The sequence below is a fragment of the Lissotriton vulgaris genome, chromosome 1_1, assembly GCF_964263255.1.
Source record: "Lissotriton vulgaris chromosome 1_1, aLisVul1.2, whole genome shotgun sequence".
NCBI classification, from domain to species: domain Eukaryota; kingdom Metazoa; phylum Chordata; class Amphibia; order Caudata; family Salamandridae; genus Lissotriton; species Lissotriton vulgaris.
Window position 1 is genome coordinate 1020965489 of NC_141685.1, and position 21891 is coordinate 1020987379.

Below are 21891 nucleotides of genomic sequence, written 5' to 3' on the forward strand. Positions count from 1 at the left end.
TCTGCAAGTACACTTGCCTTAACTAAAAAAGGTATAATTAAATTATACAGGGACGCCTTCGCCTCTGGAGATTGCAAAAAGGTGCCCCAACGAATCCTTCTGCCTCCATCAACAGAAAGCAATGCAGGAGGAGGGGAGGTCGTCGCAGCCTGCCCCTCTGCCGGGTGGTGCCACTCCAAGGTGACAACCAACGGGTTATGATCACTTTCGGCACGTGGATGTACTAGGAAGTTTACAATCCTATACCACATCTCCACTTTGATCAGGATATAATCTATTGCGGAGGAATGACCTATCCTCTCAAAAGTGTTTTCCCTGGGTTATCAGCAGATAAGCGACCATAACATGTTCTCAGGGAATAACTGAGAGTAAGGGTGGTCAATTGCAAAGCTAGAGGGGTCCAAGCCCTTACTGGGTAGTGGTTACACACTGGGATTCCCCACGACGAATCCTCATCACTCGTAACAGAGTCATAAACAGTATTCAAGGGTTCAACGTGACAATTGAAGTCCCCACCGATAATGGGAACAACTCCATCCGGTAACATAGAAAGAAGGAAAAAAAGGTGGTCTAACACCTGCGAAGTCTGACCATACCTAACCGGACGGGAGTAGACATTAATAATAGCCACCTTTAGAAAATTAGAGAGTGAGAGAATAATACAAAGAATATCAAGGCATTTAGTTTCAATCATCCTAACTGTACAGTCTAGGTGCACACCAACCCAGATACTCAGCCCACCTGTTGGCCTTCCCCTTGCACCCTGTACCGCAGGTTTACAATATGTGACAAACTCCACTCTATGCATGGGTTTCAGTGCCCATGTTTCCTGAAAGAGACAAATCTTATGGATGTCCACAAATTCACTCCATCAGGAAGATCCATTTTGGCACTCAAGCCAGCGATATTCCAGGAGAGGATCTTTAACCCCTGTGCTATGGGTACCTTGTTACATTCAGGGACTAAAGTAGAATCCCCTATCTCAAGCTGCACGGACAGGTCTTCCTCATTGTCAGAGACAATAGTTTCAACAATATCCTCACAATGAGGAGTAACAGACCAGTTGAGATTCTCTATTACGGCCATAATATTACCCAACTCTACCACACGTGCAGGAACCTCATTTACCTGCTGACCTCGGACTTCTGGAACCTGATTTAGGGGGGTGGGGTTCCCACTATAGATCCCAGTAGAATTAGTCCTTACAATGCCCAACAGTACACAGCCTTGATCAGTCAATCCCATAAACATTTTCTTAGCAGCAACTTCCCTATTTATTATTGGTGGTTGCTCGTGGGCCACAACCCCCTCTTCAGGGATGTTAATAATAATACTAAAAAATACTTTGACTCCAGAGGCAATCTCAGCTGCATTATTCTCTCTCGACTGGATTGTCATTTCTTGATTTATTTCATGTTGTTTGCAAGGCACTGCGCATAGAATGAGCCATCTCAGACCTCCAGGAGGTAAGGGGGTAGTAAGAGAAAAAACATGAAACTGATCAGAGTGTCGAACATAAGCCCGGAAAAGCCTGAAGGATGGTTTATGTGTGGAGTACTGACAGAGATGGCCCGCAGAGGTAGAAGATGTCTTTCAGTAGTCCACTGACTGAATGAAGGTGAGATAACTGTAAAAAAAACAGATACCCTGAAAATGGCGCCAAGGCACTAAGCAGAAACACGTCATTTAACTGACTGGGATTAGCCAGGTCTCAAGTTAGATAGAGAAGCCTGGACATTTCATGGGTGTTGGATGGTCTCACTCAACCGACAGACGGAGAGATGATAAAATGGCAGGCAAGGTCTTGGTAGTCCAATGCAGGTTTGACTGACCAAAGGGAGTAAAGAAGAGATGGGGTTTCAGACTTTTTCTAAACCTAACAAATCTAAAGAGGTTCCTTGGTTCAGACTTCTCAACCTTAGAGAACTGTTCATGGCCTGGACCGCACATCAGTGTGAGAGCCGTGCATTGGGTACAAATTGAGTTCAGATGCTCAGGCGTGAGCTATATGGTTAGGAAAGGGGCACTAATCTCCTGGCATACAGGTCTGAGATAAACAAAGCACTGGTGAGTGATCCTGGTCCAAATCCAGGTGATATTTTGCCCTGATCACTTCTGAGTTCTTATAAGTAGCCCAGGGAAGAGATGCAGAAGCGTCAAGAGTGATACAGATTCCACACTGGCAGAAGGCAGAGAATTGTTTGTGTTGTGATGATGCCTTAGTTTGGACTTCTATTGTCAGGGTTATGGCGGGGCATAAATCAGGCTCCTGCAGCCCCTCCAGTGCAGGAAGGCCACCACCTTTTAAGGGGCTCCCAACACTAGGCACCCCTCCATTCAGTCAAAGGCCGAGAAATGCTTGTGAGACTTGGGAGACTCTGGCACCTCATCTTATTCTGTAGGGGGGCCCATCTTTCTGCGTTGATTCTGGTGGATGAACGTTTTGTAAGGAGGAGGTCCTTTCATGTTTTAATCAATAAGATGAGTTACACTAGGTTACACCCTAAATAAGGGTTGTTTGAGACTGATCTGTGAATCAAGGGCGTGTCAGCACAAGTTGTTTCTTCTAAAAGCGTCTCTTGTATGGGCACTTGGGCTAATGGTGGAGAGGCTGTGCCACACATGGCACAGGAAGCACATCAGCATGTGGGAGGCAGAAACTAGGCGGCGGCAAAAGTAAGACATTAAGAGAATAGAGGAAGGCGAGATGTGAGCAAGGGGGAATGAGAGCGAAGAAGAGAGAGGTAAATTGCTAATCAGTGAGCCAGAGAAACAGAGTCAGAGCCTGATGTACTAAAATGTTTTGCAATTGTAAACCCTTTGATTCACAAACTCACAGGTTGTGTGACTGCAAAACTACAAGTTACATTGCTGAGAGATTTAAGAATTAAGATCTTCATTGCTTCGAGCGACAGAAGCTTGCTATCTTGACAACAATTTTAGGTTGTACTGTTACGTTTACACCATGAGCTCTTTTACAATTAGTAAAATAATACCTCAGAAGGTGCTGACAGTGGCGCAAAAAACGCTCTTGCAGCCCCCGCAGTGCAGGGGGGAGGGGGGCTCCCGAACTCTAGGGGCCCCCTCTGGCACTGGCAGGCCCCGGGCCAGAGAGCTTCGGACTGGGTCGAAGAGTGGGGGCCCCCCTGCATGTCCTTTGCAGGGGGGGGGGGGGCAACCTCAAGTTTTGTTACGCCACTGGGTGCTGATAAACGTTTTTTAAATATATAATAGTAATAATGTGATAATAAATGGCATGTATGTGAAGCTGATTACATTTATTCTAACTTGTATCAGTGTAGCCCTCAAATTCAAAATGGCTAACTCTATTTGCAGTTCTCTTTCACTACACAGTCATCTTTTCACTTCTGTTTTACCCAGCATACAGACTATTCAATCAGATGCAAGTTTGTAAACACTGTTTTGATATGTAATGTCACTTTCCAAGGTACAGAACGGTGTTTCTTTCCCTTAGAGTCCAGTAGCACGCTGTTCCCATGAGAATGAATTAATTCCAAAGACTTACCTATTGGGACCACGGTGTGATTCTTCATGAGAACTTGTCATTGCATATTGAGTAACAACATTTGCATTAGCAATGTAGGTGTCTGAAGAGCACCAAGAATGGAGACGGCTTTAAGTGAATCTGTGGGATAATTTTAAGAATGTGATCTGACTCTCTAATGTGATTGGTTCAAACCGTGTGACTCTTGCACATTTGTACTGAATGTATGACTTCCATTGTAAACCAAATTTTAACAGCAGCCCCATCTTGGGTGACTTTTAGGAGGCAGTACCACGTCAGTATGACCTCTGATCCATGACTTTTGATGTATTTACTAGAACTGAACTATACCTGGTTAAGTTAGATTATTTCCTGTATTTTATTCTGAATTTTCTTCTATCTCGTGTTTAAAATGTCAAACTGATTGATTTGAACTATTTATTTGAACTTTAAATACACCTTCATGGTTTCCTTATAATATTTGTCCCATTTTCATTGTAAGGCCTCATTTGATTTACGGTTCGCATTATACATTTGTTGGCTAGATACAGTTGAGAAGCTACTAAATCCTCGGGGTATTAATACTGCTCCTGGTCCTTCAGAAGCGCTTTAAATTGACATTAATGAGAAAAAGCACCATCAGTGCATATTACTCTGAGTGTTTTATTTTCCTTGATTTTCAGGAAGTGTAATGTGTCAACAATTTATTTTCTTGTGAATGTCAAAATATATTTTATTAGCACAGTTGCACACACAAAACCTTGTCATATCTTGTTAGCATATAAGAAGAAGGAAATACATGCTCAAATCTACCCAAATGGGCTACATAGTCTGATAACTTGTGTTTGTATCCCCACATATTTAACTTAGTCAAACATCTCACACAAGGTGTGTGTAAGAGCTCCAGTGAACTCCCAAAGGCACCACTCTGTCTGCACATACAGAGTGGCTGAGCAAAAAAAACGGTTTTGCTTTGGTGATTATTTTTTGTGCCAATGCTTTAATAATATGTACATAACACATTAATTATCATTGATTCCTTTAGGTAATATTTGCAAACATCTCAGGTAAATTCTGGTGCAATTATAAACTTTGCAATTGGAAGCATTCCAACATGACGAGCTTCAGCCACAGGATGTTCCACCAACAAGTAGACCTTTGTTTATGGTTATATTGTTACCTCAATGACGTAAAATTTTCTATTTAACCATTCACTATGAGGAAGCACCTACCCGTGATGAAGGCGACTTGATCGCCAAAATGCTTTAGGAGTTTGTGCATTTTCTACACATACCATGGATTAATTAATAAAATTTCACATGCAAGCTATACTGGAGTGCACATTTCTTTTTTCCGGAAGCCAGTAAACAGTGAACCTTGCTGTTGAATCGAAGCTCATGTCGGAGCATGCACCGCTGCTGCCAGGCCTGGCGCTGCATTAAGAAAGTAGGTAGTTATAGTTAGGACCTAATTTCCATAGGAAAAACGTTTTTTGTTTTGCCATAACTTTGCCATGTGACGAATCTTCACGAAATTTAGAAAATTAGCAGGGCACTAAGTTTAGCTTCTGTGTTTAAAAATATCAGGTGATTCGTGAAGCGGGAGCTGAGCAAAAGGGGGAGGGGGGCAGAACACTTTTTCCCCATGCAACTCCACATAGGGATTTTAGATGCAACTACAGCCAAACTGCTGGACGGAATTACACCTAATTTGGCAGAAAGCTAGATTTTGGTCCAGAAAGAGCTCTCTTTTTGTTATTTGCTGTAAATCCATTCAGTAGTTTTGGAATTATTAAAAGAAAAACAAATTTGAATCGCTAGAGGCGCAAACCCTCCGCGAATCCCACCGATCTCATGCAGAAATCCTATTGGCTGCCAATACTTCAACCAGGAAGTGTTGGCAGCCATTTTGGGACTTGGATTCAGCAGGGTCCCAAACAAAAACTTAAAAATAAAGAAAAGGGGGCAGGGTAGAAATATCCTGATCCCCTGAGCCTGGTGATGAGTTTTCCCAGGGAAAAAAAAAGAGTGCAGTCTCCCTCGCTTGTTTATATTTCAGCCCCCGGGTGGGCCAGGTCCCGAGGGCATTCCCAAATATATGTAGGGAGGGGGCACACGTGCCCCACCTCCCCAGGGCTTGGTTATTTTATTGGAGGGGGCAGTGTGGACCCCCCACCTGAGGCTATTAAATGCACCGGGGACCACCACCTAATCGGGGCTTCAATAGTTAATTGGAGGAGGGGGCACATGGACCCCCCACCATGGCCCTGTAGGCTCCTGGGGACCATGACCTCCTTGGGGCCAGAAATACAAAATAAAGGAGGGGGTGCATGACCCCCCTCCGGGCCGTATTTGGCCCTGGGAGCCACCACCTCCCCTGGGCAGGCCCTGCAATTTAAAAGTAGGAGGGCAGCATGGTCCCCTTCTGGAGCAATTAATTGCCCTAGGGACTCCCACTCCCCGGGGCCGGCTCTTTATGTCTCGGTGTGCCCTCCCTCCCGGGTAAACCTGTTTGCTCTCGCTTTGCGGGAGTTTTGACAGCTCTAGCCAAGTGAGACCAAACAGTAAGTCTGCTCCCAGTGGGCAGCAGCAGGAAAACTGCTCCCGCTCACTGGGAAAGGATTTCCATTTGTTTTCCTGCCCAGGGTCAAGCAGGCAGGAAAGCAGATGAAAAAATTGCCTCCACATGCAGGGAGCAGCATTGTGGGAGCAATGCTGGCTTCCGCTGGAGACCGACAGCAGGTAGGGACCGCAGGGGCATTGAGGCCATACCCTTTAGTCCCCAATGCTGCACTCTGGGTGCCCTGGGTGGGCTCCAGGGCACCCAACATCAAGAGGCAGGGTCTCAGAGGATGGGTTCCCTGGGGCTGAAATTGGCACTGGGAGGGGCCGCATGGCCCCTCCCCTTTAATTATTGGCCAGGCCCCAGGAGAAAGTACTCCAGCAGGGTACTCATTTTCGAGGTTTTATTCTGGACATGATGCTCATTTCACACAAATTAAACCTCAATGGGAATCACTTACAAATATAAACATTGCAGATGCCCCAGTTGAAACTCCCTTTCTGTAAATCACAAATGATCCTAACTTCTTGGGCTTCACAAAGGCAAAGCAAGTGTGTTTCCTCTCATATTCCACTTTGAAAAACGATATGAAATCCTTAATGGAGGTGAATGTATTGGTGATCTATTAGAGCCAATCTGATCTGTAGTGAGTGTTACAAGTGGTTTCTTTCTTGTCCTCTCCTGGTGAGAGCAGAGTCCATGGCTCTCCCCTTTAAATATCCTAAGTATGCAAATGTCCAAAATCCATAGCACCACTCACACACCCACTCACAGACACACACAGGCACTCAAACAGCCACTCACAGACCCACTCAACCAGTCACAGACCCACACACAGACCCACACAGCCACTATCAGACCCAATCACAGACTCACACAATGGCACACCCACTCACAGACCCACACAGGCACTCACACAGCCACCCACAGATCCATAGTGCCACTTACACACCTACTCAAGCACTCATAAACCCACTCACAGATCCACACAGCCACTCACAGACGTACACAACCACTCACACACCCATTCACATACCCACACAGTCACTCACATATCCACTCAGATCCTCATGCACTCACACAGCCAATCACAGACTCACAGTGCCACTGACACACCCACTCACAGACCCATACAAGCACTCACACACCCACTCACAGACCCATAGTGCCACTCCTGGACCCACTCACAGACCCAGACAAGCACTCACATACCCACTCACAGACCCACACAGACACTTTCACACCCACTCATAGACCAATAGCGCCACTCACAGACCCACTCACACACCCACACAGGCACCCACAGACCTACTCAGACCTGCACTGGCAGTCGCACAGGCACTCACAGGCCAACAGAGGCACTCACACACTCACTCACAAACCCACACAGGCACTCACAGACCTACTCACAGACACACCCACTCAAACACCCACTAGGACACTCACAAACCCATACAGTCACTCACACACCCAGTAACAGCTACTCACAGACCCATACAGCCACGTAAATATCCACTCACAGACCATATAGTCAGCCACACACTCACTCACAGACCTCTACAGCCACTCATACACCACTCACCAACCTATACAGCAACTTACACACCCACTCTCAAAGGTGAGAGGTTACAGTTAAGAAATACAATTATAAAAAATGAAGAATTTCACTAAAAACACCAAAGGTTACAGGGACATTATAGTTAGGATATATAATTTAAAAAACCTTAGAAATGTACTGGAAAAACAAAGATTACAGGAAGGTTACAGTTAGGAAATTGAATTTAAAAAACCTTAGAAATTCACAGGAAAAACCAAAGGTTACAGGGATGTTATAGTTAGACTCATACAAAACCATAGAAAGTCAGCAGATATTGTTACCTGAGCTAATTATAACTTATGCCCATGCAATGCACTTATTATGATCGCACATATTACATCACTCATGACATGGTCAGTGACATCACTGTTGAAATCTCAAATGACATCACTCATGACATAATCCACAGAATCACTCACAAACTCACACATCCACTCACAAATCCACACAAGCATTCACATACCCAATGACAGCCCCATAATACCACTCACGGACCCACACAGGCACTCACCCACCCACAGAGCCATAGTGCCACTCACAGACTCAGAGAGGCACGCACTCACCCACTCACAGTCCCACACACACACTCACACCCCCTCACACATAGTGCCGCTAACACACCCATTCACAGACCCACACAGCCACTCGCAGACCCACACAGCCATTCACAGACATACACAGGCCCTCACAGACCCACAAGGCACTCACAAGTCAAGTCAAGTCAAGTCAAAGAATTTATATAGCGCGCTACATACCCAGAGGGTCTCAAGGCGCTAGAGGAGGGGTGGGGAATTACTTGTCGAATATCCAGGTTTTAAGTTGCTTTCTGAAAGCTAGGTGGTTCTGAGTGAGGCGCAGTTGAATGGGAAGTGAGTTCCAGGATTTAGCCACCAGGTAGGAGAAGGATCTTCCTCCCATGGTGGTTTTGTTGATGCGAGGTACAGCAGCAAGGGCTTGATTGGAAGAGCGTAGGTGGCGGGGGGGTGTAGAAGGAAAGTCAAGTGTTGAGGCATTCGGGTCCAAGATCGTAAAGTGCCTTGTGTGCGTGGTTTAGGAGGCGGAATGTTATCCTCTTATTGACGGGGAGCCAGTGGAGGTCTTTCAGATGACCAGAAATGTGGTCTTTACGCGGGACGTCTAGTATGAGTCTGGCTGATGCGTTCTGGATGCGTTGGAGTTTATTCTGAAGTTTTGCGGTGGTACCGGCGTATAGGGTGTTTCCGTAGTCCAGGCGGCTTGTAACCAGTGCGTGGGTGACAGTTTTTCTTGTTTCGGTGGGGATCCAGCTAAATGTTTTTTTGAGCATGCGAAGAATGTTGAAGCAAGACGAAGAAACGGCGTTGACTTGTCTGGTCATCGAGAGTGAGGAGTCCAGGATGACGCCCAGGTTCCGTGCGTGGTCCGTCGGGATGGGTGCATTTCCTAGGGCCGCTGGCCACCAAGAGTCGTCCCAGGCGGAGGGGAGGTACCTAAGATAAGGACTTCTGTTTTGTCTGAATTCCGTTTCAGACGGCTGTGCTTCATCCACTCGGCTACTTCTTTCATTCCTTCATGTAGGATGGTTTTGGCGGTGCTAGGGTCATTGGTGAGTGAGAGGATCAGTTGAGTGTCATCAGCGTAGGAGATGATGTTGAGGTTGTGTTGGCGTGCGATGGCTGCGAGGGGGCTCATGTATACGTTGAAGAGGGTAGGGCTGAGTGAAGATCCTTGTGGCACGCCGCAAATGACTTCAGTGGCCTCTGATTTGAATGGTGGGAGGCGGACTCTCTGTGTTCTTCCGGCAAGGAACGAGGTGATCCATTCCAGTGCCTTTCCTTGGATTCCGGTGTTTCTGAGGCGTTGTAACAGGGTGCTATGACAGACTGTGTCGAAGGCTGCGGAGAGGTCGAGGAGGATGAGGGCGACTGTGTCTCCATTGTCCAGTAGAGTTCGAATGTCGTCTGTTGCTGCGATGAGTGCGGTCTCAGTGCTGTGTTTGGCTCGGAAGCCGGATTGTGATGAGTCGAGGGATTTGTTGGTTTCGAGGAAGGCGGCGAGCTGGTTGTTGACAGCTTTCTCGATGACTTTGGCCGGGAATGGAAGGAGCGAGATGGGGCGGTAGTTTTTGAGTTCGGTGGGGTCCGCTGTGGGTTTTTTCAGAAGGGCGCTGAGCTCGGCGTGTTTCCAGCTTTCCGGGAAGGTGGCGGAATTGAGGGAGCAGTTGATGACGTCTCGGAGGTGTGGTGCTATGATGGAGTCTGCTTTGTTGAAGATGTGGTGGGGGCATGGATCTGTGGGGGATCCTGAGTGGATGGAGTTCATCAGGCGAATGGTGTCCTCAGTGGAGATTGGGTTCCAGTCATTAAGGATGTTCAAGGGGGGTGAAGGTACGGCAGAAGGTTGGGTGGGTTGGACTCCGGGTTGGTTGTCGAAGACCCATGCAACCACATAAAGGCCCACTCAGAGACCCATACAGGCTCTCACACACCCACCACATAGGGACTCACTCAGACCCACTCATACAAGCACTCAAAGATCCACTCAAAGGCACTCACAGACCCAGACAGGCTCTCACACACCCACTCACCAATCTATACAGCTACTTATACGCCCACTCTCAAAGGTTTCAGGTTAAAAAAAAATTACGTACAAATTCTCTGAAAAAAACAAAAGTTACATAGGCATTATAGTTAGGGAATAGAATTTTTAAAAAACTTAGAAATTCATGGCAAAATCAAAGGTTACAGCAACATTATAGTTAGGCTCAGATTTCACTCATACAAAACCATAGAAATTCAGCTGTTATAGTTACCTGAGCTAACTATAACTTATGCCCCCCCCCACAATGCACTGCTTATTACTGCACATATTACATCACTCATGACATGGTCAGGGACATCACTGATGACATCACTGTTGATATCTCAAAAGCAGTATTGCTATGTGGGGGCCAGGTTGTATTGCTGATGCAGCATCTCAAACGTTTTAAGCTCACCCCCTGGAGACACCAAGTGACCCACTGTCTCTATCCCAAGATTCTCCCAATGTTGGAATCCCATGAGACCCCCTCCCCTCCTCTGATAAAGTTGTGCTTCTCCACAAGGGAGTAACCAGTGTGCACTTCCCCTGCCAACCCAAATTCTGCACTGCCTCATCCCATGCCCCCAACATTGCTCGGGTGGGCTGAGGGAGAGTATCCCTCCCATAGACGTGGTGGTAGGCTGGCTCATCCTATGGACAGTGCCCCCATGCACCTGTAATTGCACCGCTGTGTGATACGCTCGCATATCTGGGAGCGCGAGTTCCTCATTGTAGGCCAAGACATACAGATTCTGTTGCACCACTCTGGAGATACCCCCGTTCCAGAGGAGGGTCCTAAGTGTGGGATCAAGGCAGAAGAAATCGTATTCTGGGACTGGAAAGGGAGTATTCTGTAGCACGTAGAGGAGCTTGGGCAGGGAAATCTTACACTACACTGCCCGAACCCTGAGAGTCAAGGGGAGCACTGGCCACTGCTACACATCTGCTCGAAAGCCCTCCATCACTCATCCCAAATTGAGGTCCAAAAACGACTCTCTTCCCAGCATGACCTCTATGCCCAAATATTTAAAGGCTATTCTAGTCTGCCTGAAGGCACCCAGTGTGGGCTGCTGACCCTCGTATTCTCCCAGCACAAACTTATCCCAGTTAGTGCAGTACTCTGTGTAAGATTCCAAGACCTGAAACACCTACAATACCGCCGGGAGTGACCAGCCAGGGTCAGATACATAGAACAACATCTCATCCACATAAAGGGGCACTGTTTCCGGTGCACTCGTCACCTGAGGAAACCCTGCAATGTCAACCCTACGTTGCACCCAGAACACTAATGGCTCCAGATAGAGTGCAAACAGCAGGGGCGACAGGGGGCACCCCAGTCTTGTGCCACGCTCAAGGAGGAAGGGTTCTGACATGGCCCCATTTCCCTGGACCGCTGCAATGAGCACCCTATAAAGGAGTGCCACCCAGCGACAAAACCGAGGCCCGAAACTAAAACACTTCAACACTCCTACCAAATACCACCAATCACTGGTATCAAACGATTTCTCTGCGTCTATGGACAGTATCGCCCGGGGTTCGCTATCAGCTTTGAGCTTATCCAACCACAGTTGTAAGCACCTTAGATTTAGCCGTGTAGGTCGTCCCAGCATAAAACCCATCTGGTCTGGGTGGACCAGGCCTGTAATCACATACATAAGACGGGTGGCTGGAATCTTGGCTAAGATCTTACTTTCTGTAATAAGCAATGATACAGGCAGATATGAGGAACAGGAGTTTGCCGGTCTCCCTTCCTTATGGATAACTACTATTATTGTTTAATTGAGATCCTGTGTTAGCGCACCCTTGTCATGCGCTGCCTCAAACAGTTTGAGGAGGTGCGGATTAAGGAGTGAGCCAAAGCACTTATAGAGTTCCACTGGGAATCCGTTTGCCCCTGGCATCTTCCCCGGTAACATTGCTTGCAACATTGCACCCACCTTCTCCAAGGCCACCTCTAGGTCCACATGGTCTATCTCATCCAATATCGGGACCTCCCCAAGGAAAGCCTCAATGTCCTCATTCAACCGGTCCTGTGGGGGGCATACAGCGTATGGTAGTAGTGTGCGAATGCCCGCGATATCCCATATTGGTCTGCGCTAAGTCTGCGTTTGCCATCCGCACCACCGTCACCCAATGCACCATCTTCTATCTTCTCCCAAACTAGGCCATCCTTGTCCGTCATATCGCACAGTTTTCTCTGAACCCCCAGATAGTCACCAGTCCATATTATTCCCACCTCGTGGCCTTCAGTGCCTAATAGGTTTGCTGTTTGTGCCCCATATGCCCAGATTGCCTCCAGTAAGAGGAGCCATTGATCCAGTCGGAGCATCCACTTCTTATGCTTCCTTTTTCTTTGGGCAATCGCGTTCTGTGCCTTATCTCTGAGGACTGTCTTATAGGACTCCCATAGGGTAGCCAGTGAGGCCACAGATCACTCATCCTCTTCAAAATACAGGCGAGCATCCCCCCCTGGGCCATGGTGATCTCACCATTCTGCAGAGCCCATGCATCCAGCTGCCAACTCTGCTGCCCATCACATGACTGGGCTCTAAGTGAACCAGTAAAGATGAATGGTCCAATATCCCACGGGCCAAGTATCGCACCTCTCTTACCCATAGCCTTTCATGGAGTTGAAGAATATGTAATCTAAGAGTGTCAATGTTCCATGGATTTCGGATAGGAAGGAGTATTGTCTGTCAGTCGGGTGTAGGTAGTACCACACATAGACTAACCCCAGGGCACTGGCAAAATTCACCAGCCTGGTCGAGTTTCCCTACTCACAACAGAAGGGAGGTATGCCTATCCATATCCCAGTCCATAATAGCATTAAAGTCTCCCACCACAATGCAGATCACAGGTTGCGTCCAACAGGATTGGGCCAAGCGCATCCAACAATCATTCCTGAAGCCACAGTGGGGCATAAACATTGGCGAGAAGGAGCGATTTCTAGCCCCACACCCCCCATACTGCCACATAGCTAACCTCTAGGCCACCCATTGGCATTCTGTCTGAAAGGGCAGACCCTTCTTGAACAGTATCGCCACACCACCTAAGCCCCTAGTGAACCATGCATGTGCCAACACCTTGTACTTGCCCCTCTGGAGGCAGCGGCAAGTATTACCAAGTAAGTGAGTCTCCTGGAGAAGCACAAAATCTGGAGAGTATCTACTATATTACATAAGAGGAACATAATTGCTGCACTATTAGGCTGAGTCATCTATCAAACTGGTAACATTCTTGCTGGTAACGAGGAACCATTCACTGATTCGGGGCATCTCTCTCAGCATTTGCTGGGGCAACATCAGACAGGCGTGGGACTCAACAAACTAAACACATACAATCTGAACAACACAAAAGCATCCCCTTCTCGCTCCCCCACCCCATGTTTCTCTCACCTGGGTTTTGAACTACTCCTGTCCCCAACTTGGGAATGTCACCCATTCCACTCCCATACACACTACACATGCCCCCGCTTCGCTCCCACAAACGAAACCAAGTAGTCCTTGAAGGGGAGAAAAGTCAGCAATCAACGAATGCCTAGGGTGACTCCTTCATTGCGGGATCAACTGTGAGTCGCAACTGAGGGATACTGTCTCCTCCCCGTCTCGAGGCCATGCCGTTGCTTGATCCTCAACAATATTGTCCTGTTCCGTCTCCGAGTCCAAAAGGGTCTCCCGCCCCCAGACCCAAGCTCTAGCTCTTCTCAACCATGTGTGCCTTCTATGCTGTGGCTACGGGGCACTCTGGGGCGCACCCCGATGCTGGCGAGGTCGACGGACCAACTCTTCCCTTCTGGGATAAAGCCGCTTGTTCCGTGGCCCATTCCCACACCTATTCCGGCGTTTCCCAAAAATATGCTGGTGAATTGAAAAGTACCTTGAGTCTAGCTGGGAACAACAACATGTAGGGATGGTTAAAGGCCCGGAGCTTCTGCTTAACCTTATCAAAGAACTGCCATTTCTGCTGCACCACCCTTGTGTTGTCCGGGAAGAACATGAGGTGGGCATTTTCAAAATGGAGGTCCGGCAGCTTGCAAGCTGCACAAAGGATAGCCTCTCTGTTCCAGTAATTTAACATTCTTGCAATTAATGGGTGTGCCGGGGCCCCCGAGGGAGCCACTGGGCCAGCGATCTATTGGCTCTCTCACGGCAAACCAGGGGGACAGCTCTGTGTCTAGAATCAAGGATCCCAGCCAACTCTCCAGAAATGTTTCCACCATTGGTTGCTTCCACCCCCTCTGCAAATTCCACAAAGTAGAGATTATTCCTGCGTGATCTGTTTTCCATGTCTTCCACCTGGGCCTCTAGGACCGCAGTAGATGACGGTAATTTAGATACCCGTTTCTTTAGCATCATCATCTCATCCTCCACCAATTGAATACAGTTTTCCACCTCTGTAACTCTATGAGCCACGTTCTTAAGGTCTTGGCACATTAGAACAAGTTACTTACCTTCGGTAATGAAATATGTGTAAGAGACATAGGTTAGTTATAGATTCCTTACCTTAGAATTGCCTCCAGGCATCAGACTGGATCCAGAGAATTTTTTTCTCAGCAGTACCCCTGCACGTCAGTAGGTGGCGTCAGTCGACTCCACGTTCGTCATCAGCGTTGTGATCGGCGGGATGACTTCGCTGTATCTACTTAGACGCTGCCCCTGTGCGCTGACATCCCTTCTTTTACACGACATTCCACGCCAGAAGCGCAGAGCCATGCGAGACACTGACCACTGGTGCACAGAACTAGGGCCCTGGAAGGAAGTCCCTTACTCGAGAAGTAAGCTTGCAGAAAGGGGGGGATGAGTGGGGCGGTAAGGAATCTATAACTAATATATGTCTCTTACAGATATATTGTTACCGATGGTAAGGAACTTGTTAATCTGAAAGAGACTATTAGTTATAGATTCCTTACCTTAGAATAGATACCCCAGCAATACCAACCCTGGAGGTGGGTCTACAAACTAAGTTCACACCAGAAAGACCTGGAGAACTGAACGGTCAAAGAAGCTGTCTCTCCGGAATTGACTATCCAGGCAGTAATGTTTATTGAACGTGTGCAGTGATGCCCACGTTGCTGCCTGGCAGATGTCACTGAGGGGGACTCCACGTCTCAAAGCACTAGTGGCTGCCATCGCCCTAGTGGAATGGGTGCACAGTCCTACCGGAGGCTCCTTTTTCGAAAAGGAGTAACAGATCTTAATGCACAGGACAACCCATCAAGAGATGGTCCATTTTTGCACAGCCTGCTCTTTCTTGGTGCCCACATAGCCAACAAAGAGTTGATCATCCACCCAGAACTATTTTGTGCGATCCAGATAAAATGATAATGCATGTTTTGGATCCAGACGGTGGAGTCTTTCCTCCTCCTTGGAAGCATGTGGGTGGGAAGAAGGTGGGCAAAGTGATGGTCTTATGTGGAAAGAGGTAACTTTGGGTAGAAAAAAAGGCCTAATTCGAAGGACAACCATGTCCGGATGGACAGCAAGGAAAGGAGATTTAGAAGATAGCGCCTGAAGCTCAGTCACCCTGCAAGCAGAGGTGATGGCAACCAGAAAAGTAGTTTTTAAAGTCAAGAGTCTGAGAGGACAATTATGTAGTGGCTCGAAAGGAGCGCACATAAGGTAAGTTAAGACAAGATTCAAGTCCCACTGGGGCATTATGAAATGAATAGGAGGAAAGAGGTGAGTAATGCCCTTAAGAAACCTATTTACAACAGGGGACTTGAAAAGAGAAGGCTGATCAGGAAGGCGAAGAAAGGCCGAAATGGCCAAAAGATAGCCTTTAAGGGTGCCCACAGCAGAGCCCTGTTGGACCAAAGACAGTATGAAGAGGAGAACTTCAGAAAGAGGAGCAGAAAGGGGATCCACAGCCTTTGCTGCACACCATGCCACAAATTTGTTCCATCTACATACGTAAACTGTTTTAGTAGAGGGACACCGGGCTGCCAAGATGACAGTGCAGACTTCGGGAGGGAGGTCAAAAGCTGTCAACTGTCGCTGCTCAATCTCCACGCTAGAAGGTGGAGGCTGGACAGGTTCGGCTGGAGGACCATCCCTTGCTGTTGCAACAGAAGATCCTTCCAAAGAGGCAGTCTGATCAGAGCATCGATGGCCATGCTATATAGCTCAGGATACCAGACTCTTCGTGCCCAGTCCGGAGCCACAAGAATGACTTGGGCCCGGTGGAGCTTGATCTTCTTCTGCACTCTGGGCAGAAGTGGTATATGCGGAAAGGCATATAGAAGAGCACAGTTCCACTCATGACAAAAAGTGTTGCAGAGCGAGTGCCGCCTTTGAAATTCCAACGTGCAGAACTGCTGACATTGCGCTTTCTCTTTGGTGGCGAACAGAAAGGGATGGAAGCGCTGAGCCGACCCAGCAGGCTCCGAGTACGGAGCCGGAGAACAACAACCCTCCGTGTCCCGTGTCACATCGGCCAACGGACGGGGAGAAGGCGAAGAGGGACACTTCTTTGCCTTCTTCTTGTGCTACGACTTACCCGATGACAAAGACTTCGATGACGGATGGTGGTGGCTCTGCACCAGTCCTGCGACCTTCCCCTCGACCGGGACCTTGAACGGCACAGAGCCAACTGCTGGCCCTCCAAATGCTTTCAGGACTGCTCCTGCAAAGACTTAGGATTCAGGGCCCAGCAGTCGGAGCACAAATTTGGGTCGTGGTCGACAACTTGACATACTTTATGCACCAGGAGTTGTAAGACTTCTAAAAATATGCTGACAAAAATCGAAAAAGTTTAGTCAAAAAATGACTAAAGATCCCGCTCTCTCCGGATCTGCGCTGGCTGGCGCGGAAAAAGAAAGAACTGGTGTCAGCACGCAGGGGCGGCGTCTAAGTAGATACCGCAATGTCGTGCCGGCAATCACGACGACGAACGCGGAGTGGACCAACGCCATTTACCTCCGCGCTTAGTACTGCTGAGAAAAAATTCTCTGGATCCAGTCTGACGCCTGGGGGTAATTCTAAGGTAAAGAATCAATAACTAGTAGTCTCTTTCAGATAAGACACATCAATCTGCACTTCTCTGACCTTTGCTTCTACCGCTTCCCTGGAGTCCTGGATCACCCTGAGGATGGTTATCAGGTTGGGGGGATCCCGCTCCTCCTGATGTAGAGGGGAATTTGGCAGTGTCGGCAGCCCTTGTGACTGAGGTGTTGAATTTGTCCATTGTGGTCTGTGTTTGTGCAGGCAACGGTTTATCTCATCCATTGTTGAAAGGGTGTCTCGTCTTAAATCCACCTGGGCCCCTGCTGCCCACGGTGACCCCAGCCCACAGCTCTAATGATGAGGGGTGGTGCGCCATGGGCCAACAGTCTCCATTAGGTCCCAGGACACCCACCAGGGGAAGAATACAGACACCCACAAAGAGCGTCGAGCACTCTGCAGTGTAGTCTCAGCCGGTCCTGGGTCTAATTGCCCACTGGAAGCAGCACAAGCAGCCCTGTCCCCAGTGGTTAACTATCACCTCTTGGGCCTCTTCTCCAGGGATCAACTTTGATTCTCACCAGTGGGGCAGCTGGGTGCACCTCGCCTTCCGAACCCTTCTGTTCCACAGCATATCCCTACTTGCCCTCTCGAGCAGCACGAGCATCTGAGGCAACCCTCAAGCTTCAGTTCTATTACCCCAAGATGAGTGCGTCAAGAGGAGTCCTCTCCCCCTTCCTCTCTGGGCCTCCTTGCTTCACGGGGGAGGAGGTCTCTCTTTCGCCCTATCGGCAGGCCTCCTGTCTAGGGTATCACCAGCCCCTTCTACTATTCGTCAATTGGGGGGGGGGGTAAGAGCATGCAGGGGGACCCGGCAGATTCCACCTATTTACGGCCGGCCCCCCGCAGTCAAGACCATCAAGGGCGGGTCCTCCAGAAAGTTAGTAGCACCCCAGGAGGGCACTATGGTCCAGCAAAGGATGGGGCCTGCCTCCCACTCTGCTCCGGTGACACTCGCTCTCCAACAGACTCCAGGAGCTGGATTTCGGGCCTTCGAGGGATACTCCCTGGCTTCAGTGCCTGTTTCCTCCCAGCAGGAAGACAGGGCCTCTCGGCCGCCGCAGTGCTGATGGCGCCTTAGGTAAGGGAGCGCCAGCCCATGCAGTTCCCGGCCACATACCTCTGCGGCTCCATGCCACACCCTGTACCAGATTGCTTTAATGGAGGGACTCCACCTTCCATGCCGTACTACCCCTGACAAAAGATCTTGGCTTTCCAGGGGGTCCCTCATACCTTGATGTTTTCTGCTGCCTCGTGGGGGATCCGTTTCCTTGGATGCCGCACAGCCAGGAGGATTTCAGTGAATGGAAAATGTCTCCAGCACTCGTCCGTCTAGCTGTCTCCACCCTTCACAGGCTGGGACTAGGGCCTGCCATTTTGGAGGGATTGCGCTCTTGGTATCGTACTCCAGAGTGTCCGCGAAGCCCTCTGCACACTCATCAGGTTCCCAGGCATCAATTCCAATGATTTCCCCCACCTGGGGGGACCCCGAAAATTATTCAGAGGCCAAGTATTCAAATGGATGTTAAAGGAGGCAGAGTTCAGATGAGACCGCCATCTTGGCCGCCTGACCACACCCTCCTATTCAAGCAATTTATAATTCTGAAGCACTCCCAATTTGATGTGAAATATACAAACTGCGTGAAAGATCAACTGTATGCATGCAATGTCTCAGACTATACATTAGCAATGACAGTTATTTGCACTCTCCAGATAGTCTTCCACCACTGAACATCACAGAAAAAAATACATGTGCGACTTGGTGCATCCCATGTTACAACATGCTTATTATTTGGACATGGACAATTTTTATCCTGGCTGCCATTATTCAAAGCCCTAAATGATAATAGCACTCTGCCATGTGCCACAATGTGCCAACAAAGAAAAGGCTTACAGAACATTCAGAAGAGGGCAGAAACATTGGCAGAGAAGTAGGCAGAACTACTAACTGTGACGTTCACAGCAAAAATGACATGCATCTGTTGAGAACCATCCTTGATGAGTCAACAGTGGAAATTGCTGGGCATATTCTAGGACCCTCCACAGTACATAGGTGGCATTGATAGAACCGATCAAATGAAATATTTCTGTAATGCACAAACAAATATAAAGCCTACTATGCAAAAAAATCCATGTATTTGGTAGAGATGGGTCTGCACAATTCATTTGTCTTTCAGAAGAGTGCATCAAGGAATAAAAGTTTTGGAGTTCCACATTTCTGTTGTCTCCAGTCTGCTCTACAACCAGTATGATGTCCTGGAAGTGAAATGGTGAGAGAATATTATACACCTCAGAGAGCAACATTGTGTCAGGAGGGTGACGTCCACCTCAAAGGACGCACATGCGCAGAAAGGCTGCAAAGTGTTGTGGGAGAAAGGAGTAAGCAGGGTCTCTTGTTCTGTTGTGATCAATGTTATGTTATTTTATGTTATGTTATGTTATGTTATGTTATGTTATGTTATGTTATGTTATGTTATGTAATGTTATGTTATGTCATGTTAGGGACACTTGTAGAGTGTCTGGCTCTCCCGGCAACAGGGCGTTCCAGCGCTAAATCTGGCAGAACGGTAGGACGAGGAGGCTAGTGGTTGGAGAAGAGCCACGTCTTGATCATTTTTCTGAAGCCCCAATGGTCTTGCATGCAGTGAGCGGCAAGGGGGATTGAGTTCCAAAGGGTTGAGTCAAGTGCCCTACACGAGCGCCCCCTGCTCTTTACCTGTGCACCCATGGAACACGGGCCAAATACAGATCCGCCCTTCAAATGTAGCCTGTGCATTGATGGATGTTTTGAGAGTATCATACCAAAATGTAGTGGGTGAAAATAAAACTTTCCACAACAAAAGTGCATTTTAGGTAATCCCTTCAAAATATATATTGCTTTCAAAACATTGCTAGATATCATTTCTATCAGTTTTGCTTTCAAAACCCTAGGTAAGCATGTTTTTCACTTGCTCATTCACTCCTGACTCATCACAAGGCAAAGCTCACGTAGGTCATGCAATCTGTTATTAATTTATATTTATTGAAGGTATTTCACATACTCTAGATGAAACTCCAGAATGCAGCAGAGTCCTTTACAAAGAATGAAACGATTTTATTGGGCCAATACTATATTTCACATAGTATTGTGAAGCATAGAAAGCAAACTTGATTCCCTAAGTGTCACACAAGTTTTGCAGTCAAGTCCTGAAGCCAAAACTAAAATGCATTTATGTTAGTCAGGTATTCCACGACCATGGAGAAAATGGAAAAGCACTTATGTACCCAACAGAATAAAAAAAAATTTCCTGTGAGAAAGAGGTGAAAGACTAACAGTTGCTTTATGGAAGTTATTGGCAAAAACATAGAAACAACATAGTCAATGTGGAATCTCGCAAAGCCACTGTGGTTTCCCTAAGGTCCCGGGAATTTTTTCGAAACCAACCAGTGGGTGGCAAGCATAGTTTCTGTGCAGGGGAGCCCTGGTCCCCGATGCGCATTTCTGTCTGCTATGCATCCAGACACTCATAAATCCCATGTGAGCACTCATGTGAGTTAATCATTGGTGGGGATAACTATGTGGGAGGCCGGGAGAAATTACCACGTTTTAGAAAGCATTGCTAAACAAAAAACAAACATTATGTTCAGTGCACTTTCCTGACCACACAATTAGGAAGAACGAGGTCCAGCACCCAGCAATAGTAATCTTGAGAAGCCTTGATGAGGAAACTATATGGTTGTGCTAGGTTACCCAATTGACGTGCGGTGGTTTTAGAAAGAAACTGGGACAAAAAGCATACCCAGCTACACAGACTCCAGGGGGGGGGAGGAGGGGGGTGTTCTGGTTGGCTTTGTTTCTGTGCAGCAGGAGAAACCTAGACTCTTATGTTCACCTATGCATACCAGCTATCCGGACACCCAGGGGAACCAGAGGACCACCAGTGAACCGAAGCTCTGACAGGTGCATCTTCCAAAGTGAAGGATACTGGAGAGAATGGCACATTTTGGAAAGAAATTGCTGAAAATGTGTCAAATATATGTTTCTGCATGATCTCCCGGCCAGCCAATCAGAGTGAAGGATGTCAGGCACTCACCAAAAGAAAACTTAGGATGTGTAGATGTTGACACCATATGGTTGTGGTATGCTCCTATATACAGGCACAGGATGTCAGGTTTGATTGAAAAGAAGTACCCTGAACAGACATTTTGCTTTCAATTGCTTTACAATTTTCACAAATCTACAGCACCCCGTTTATCGGCTGTGAGCACCCCAAAGACATTGAAAACACATAAATATCGAAAAACCTATACTCAGGAGACACAGGGGAAGAGTAATATGAGTCAAACCCTGTACGGTATAAGTTCCTGCATTATGGAGATAGGAGAGAATTGACAAGTTTTAAAAACAAAATTGCTGAAAATCTGACACACATCATGTTTGGCGTGTTCTCACAGCTAGTCAGTCAGAGTGAGTGTGATATGGCTTGTACCATTACAAAGATTAGGCTGTACAAAATTAAAAAGTATGTTAATACTACTTAATTAATTGTGTAAACTACATTAACTAGAAAAACTCACTTACATGTACTTTTGCCAGATTTCAGACATTCACACCAACATTTTCCAGATTTTATTTCTAGTATTAATGCTATGCTTGTCCTTTTGAGACGATCCAACAAAATATTGTGCAA

General features: G+C 47.5%; 1 protein-coding gene across 1 annotated transcript in view; it reads right to left on the minus strand.

Moving 5' to 3' along the window:
- LOC147748440 (potassium channel subfamily T member 2-like) overlaps positions 1-21891 on the minus strand; it is an 834500-nt gene that overhangs the window by 117578 nt on the left and 695031 nt on the right. The window lies entirely within an intron of this gene.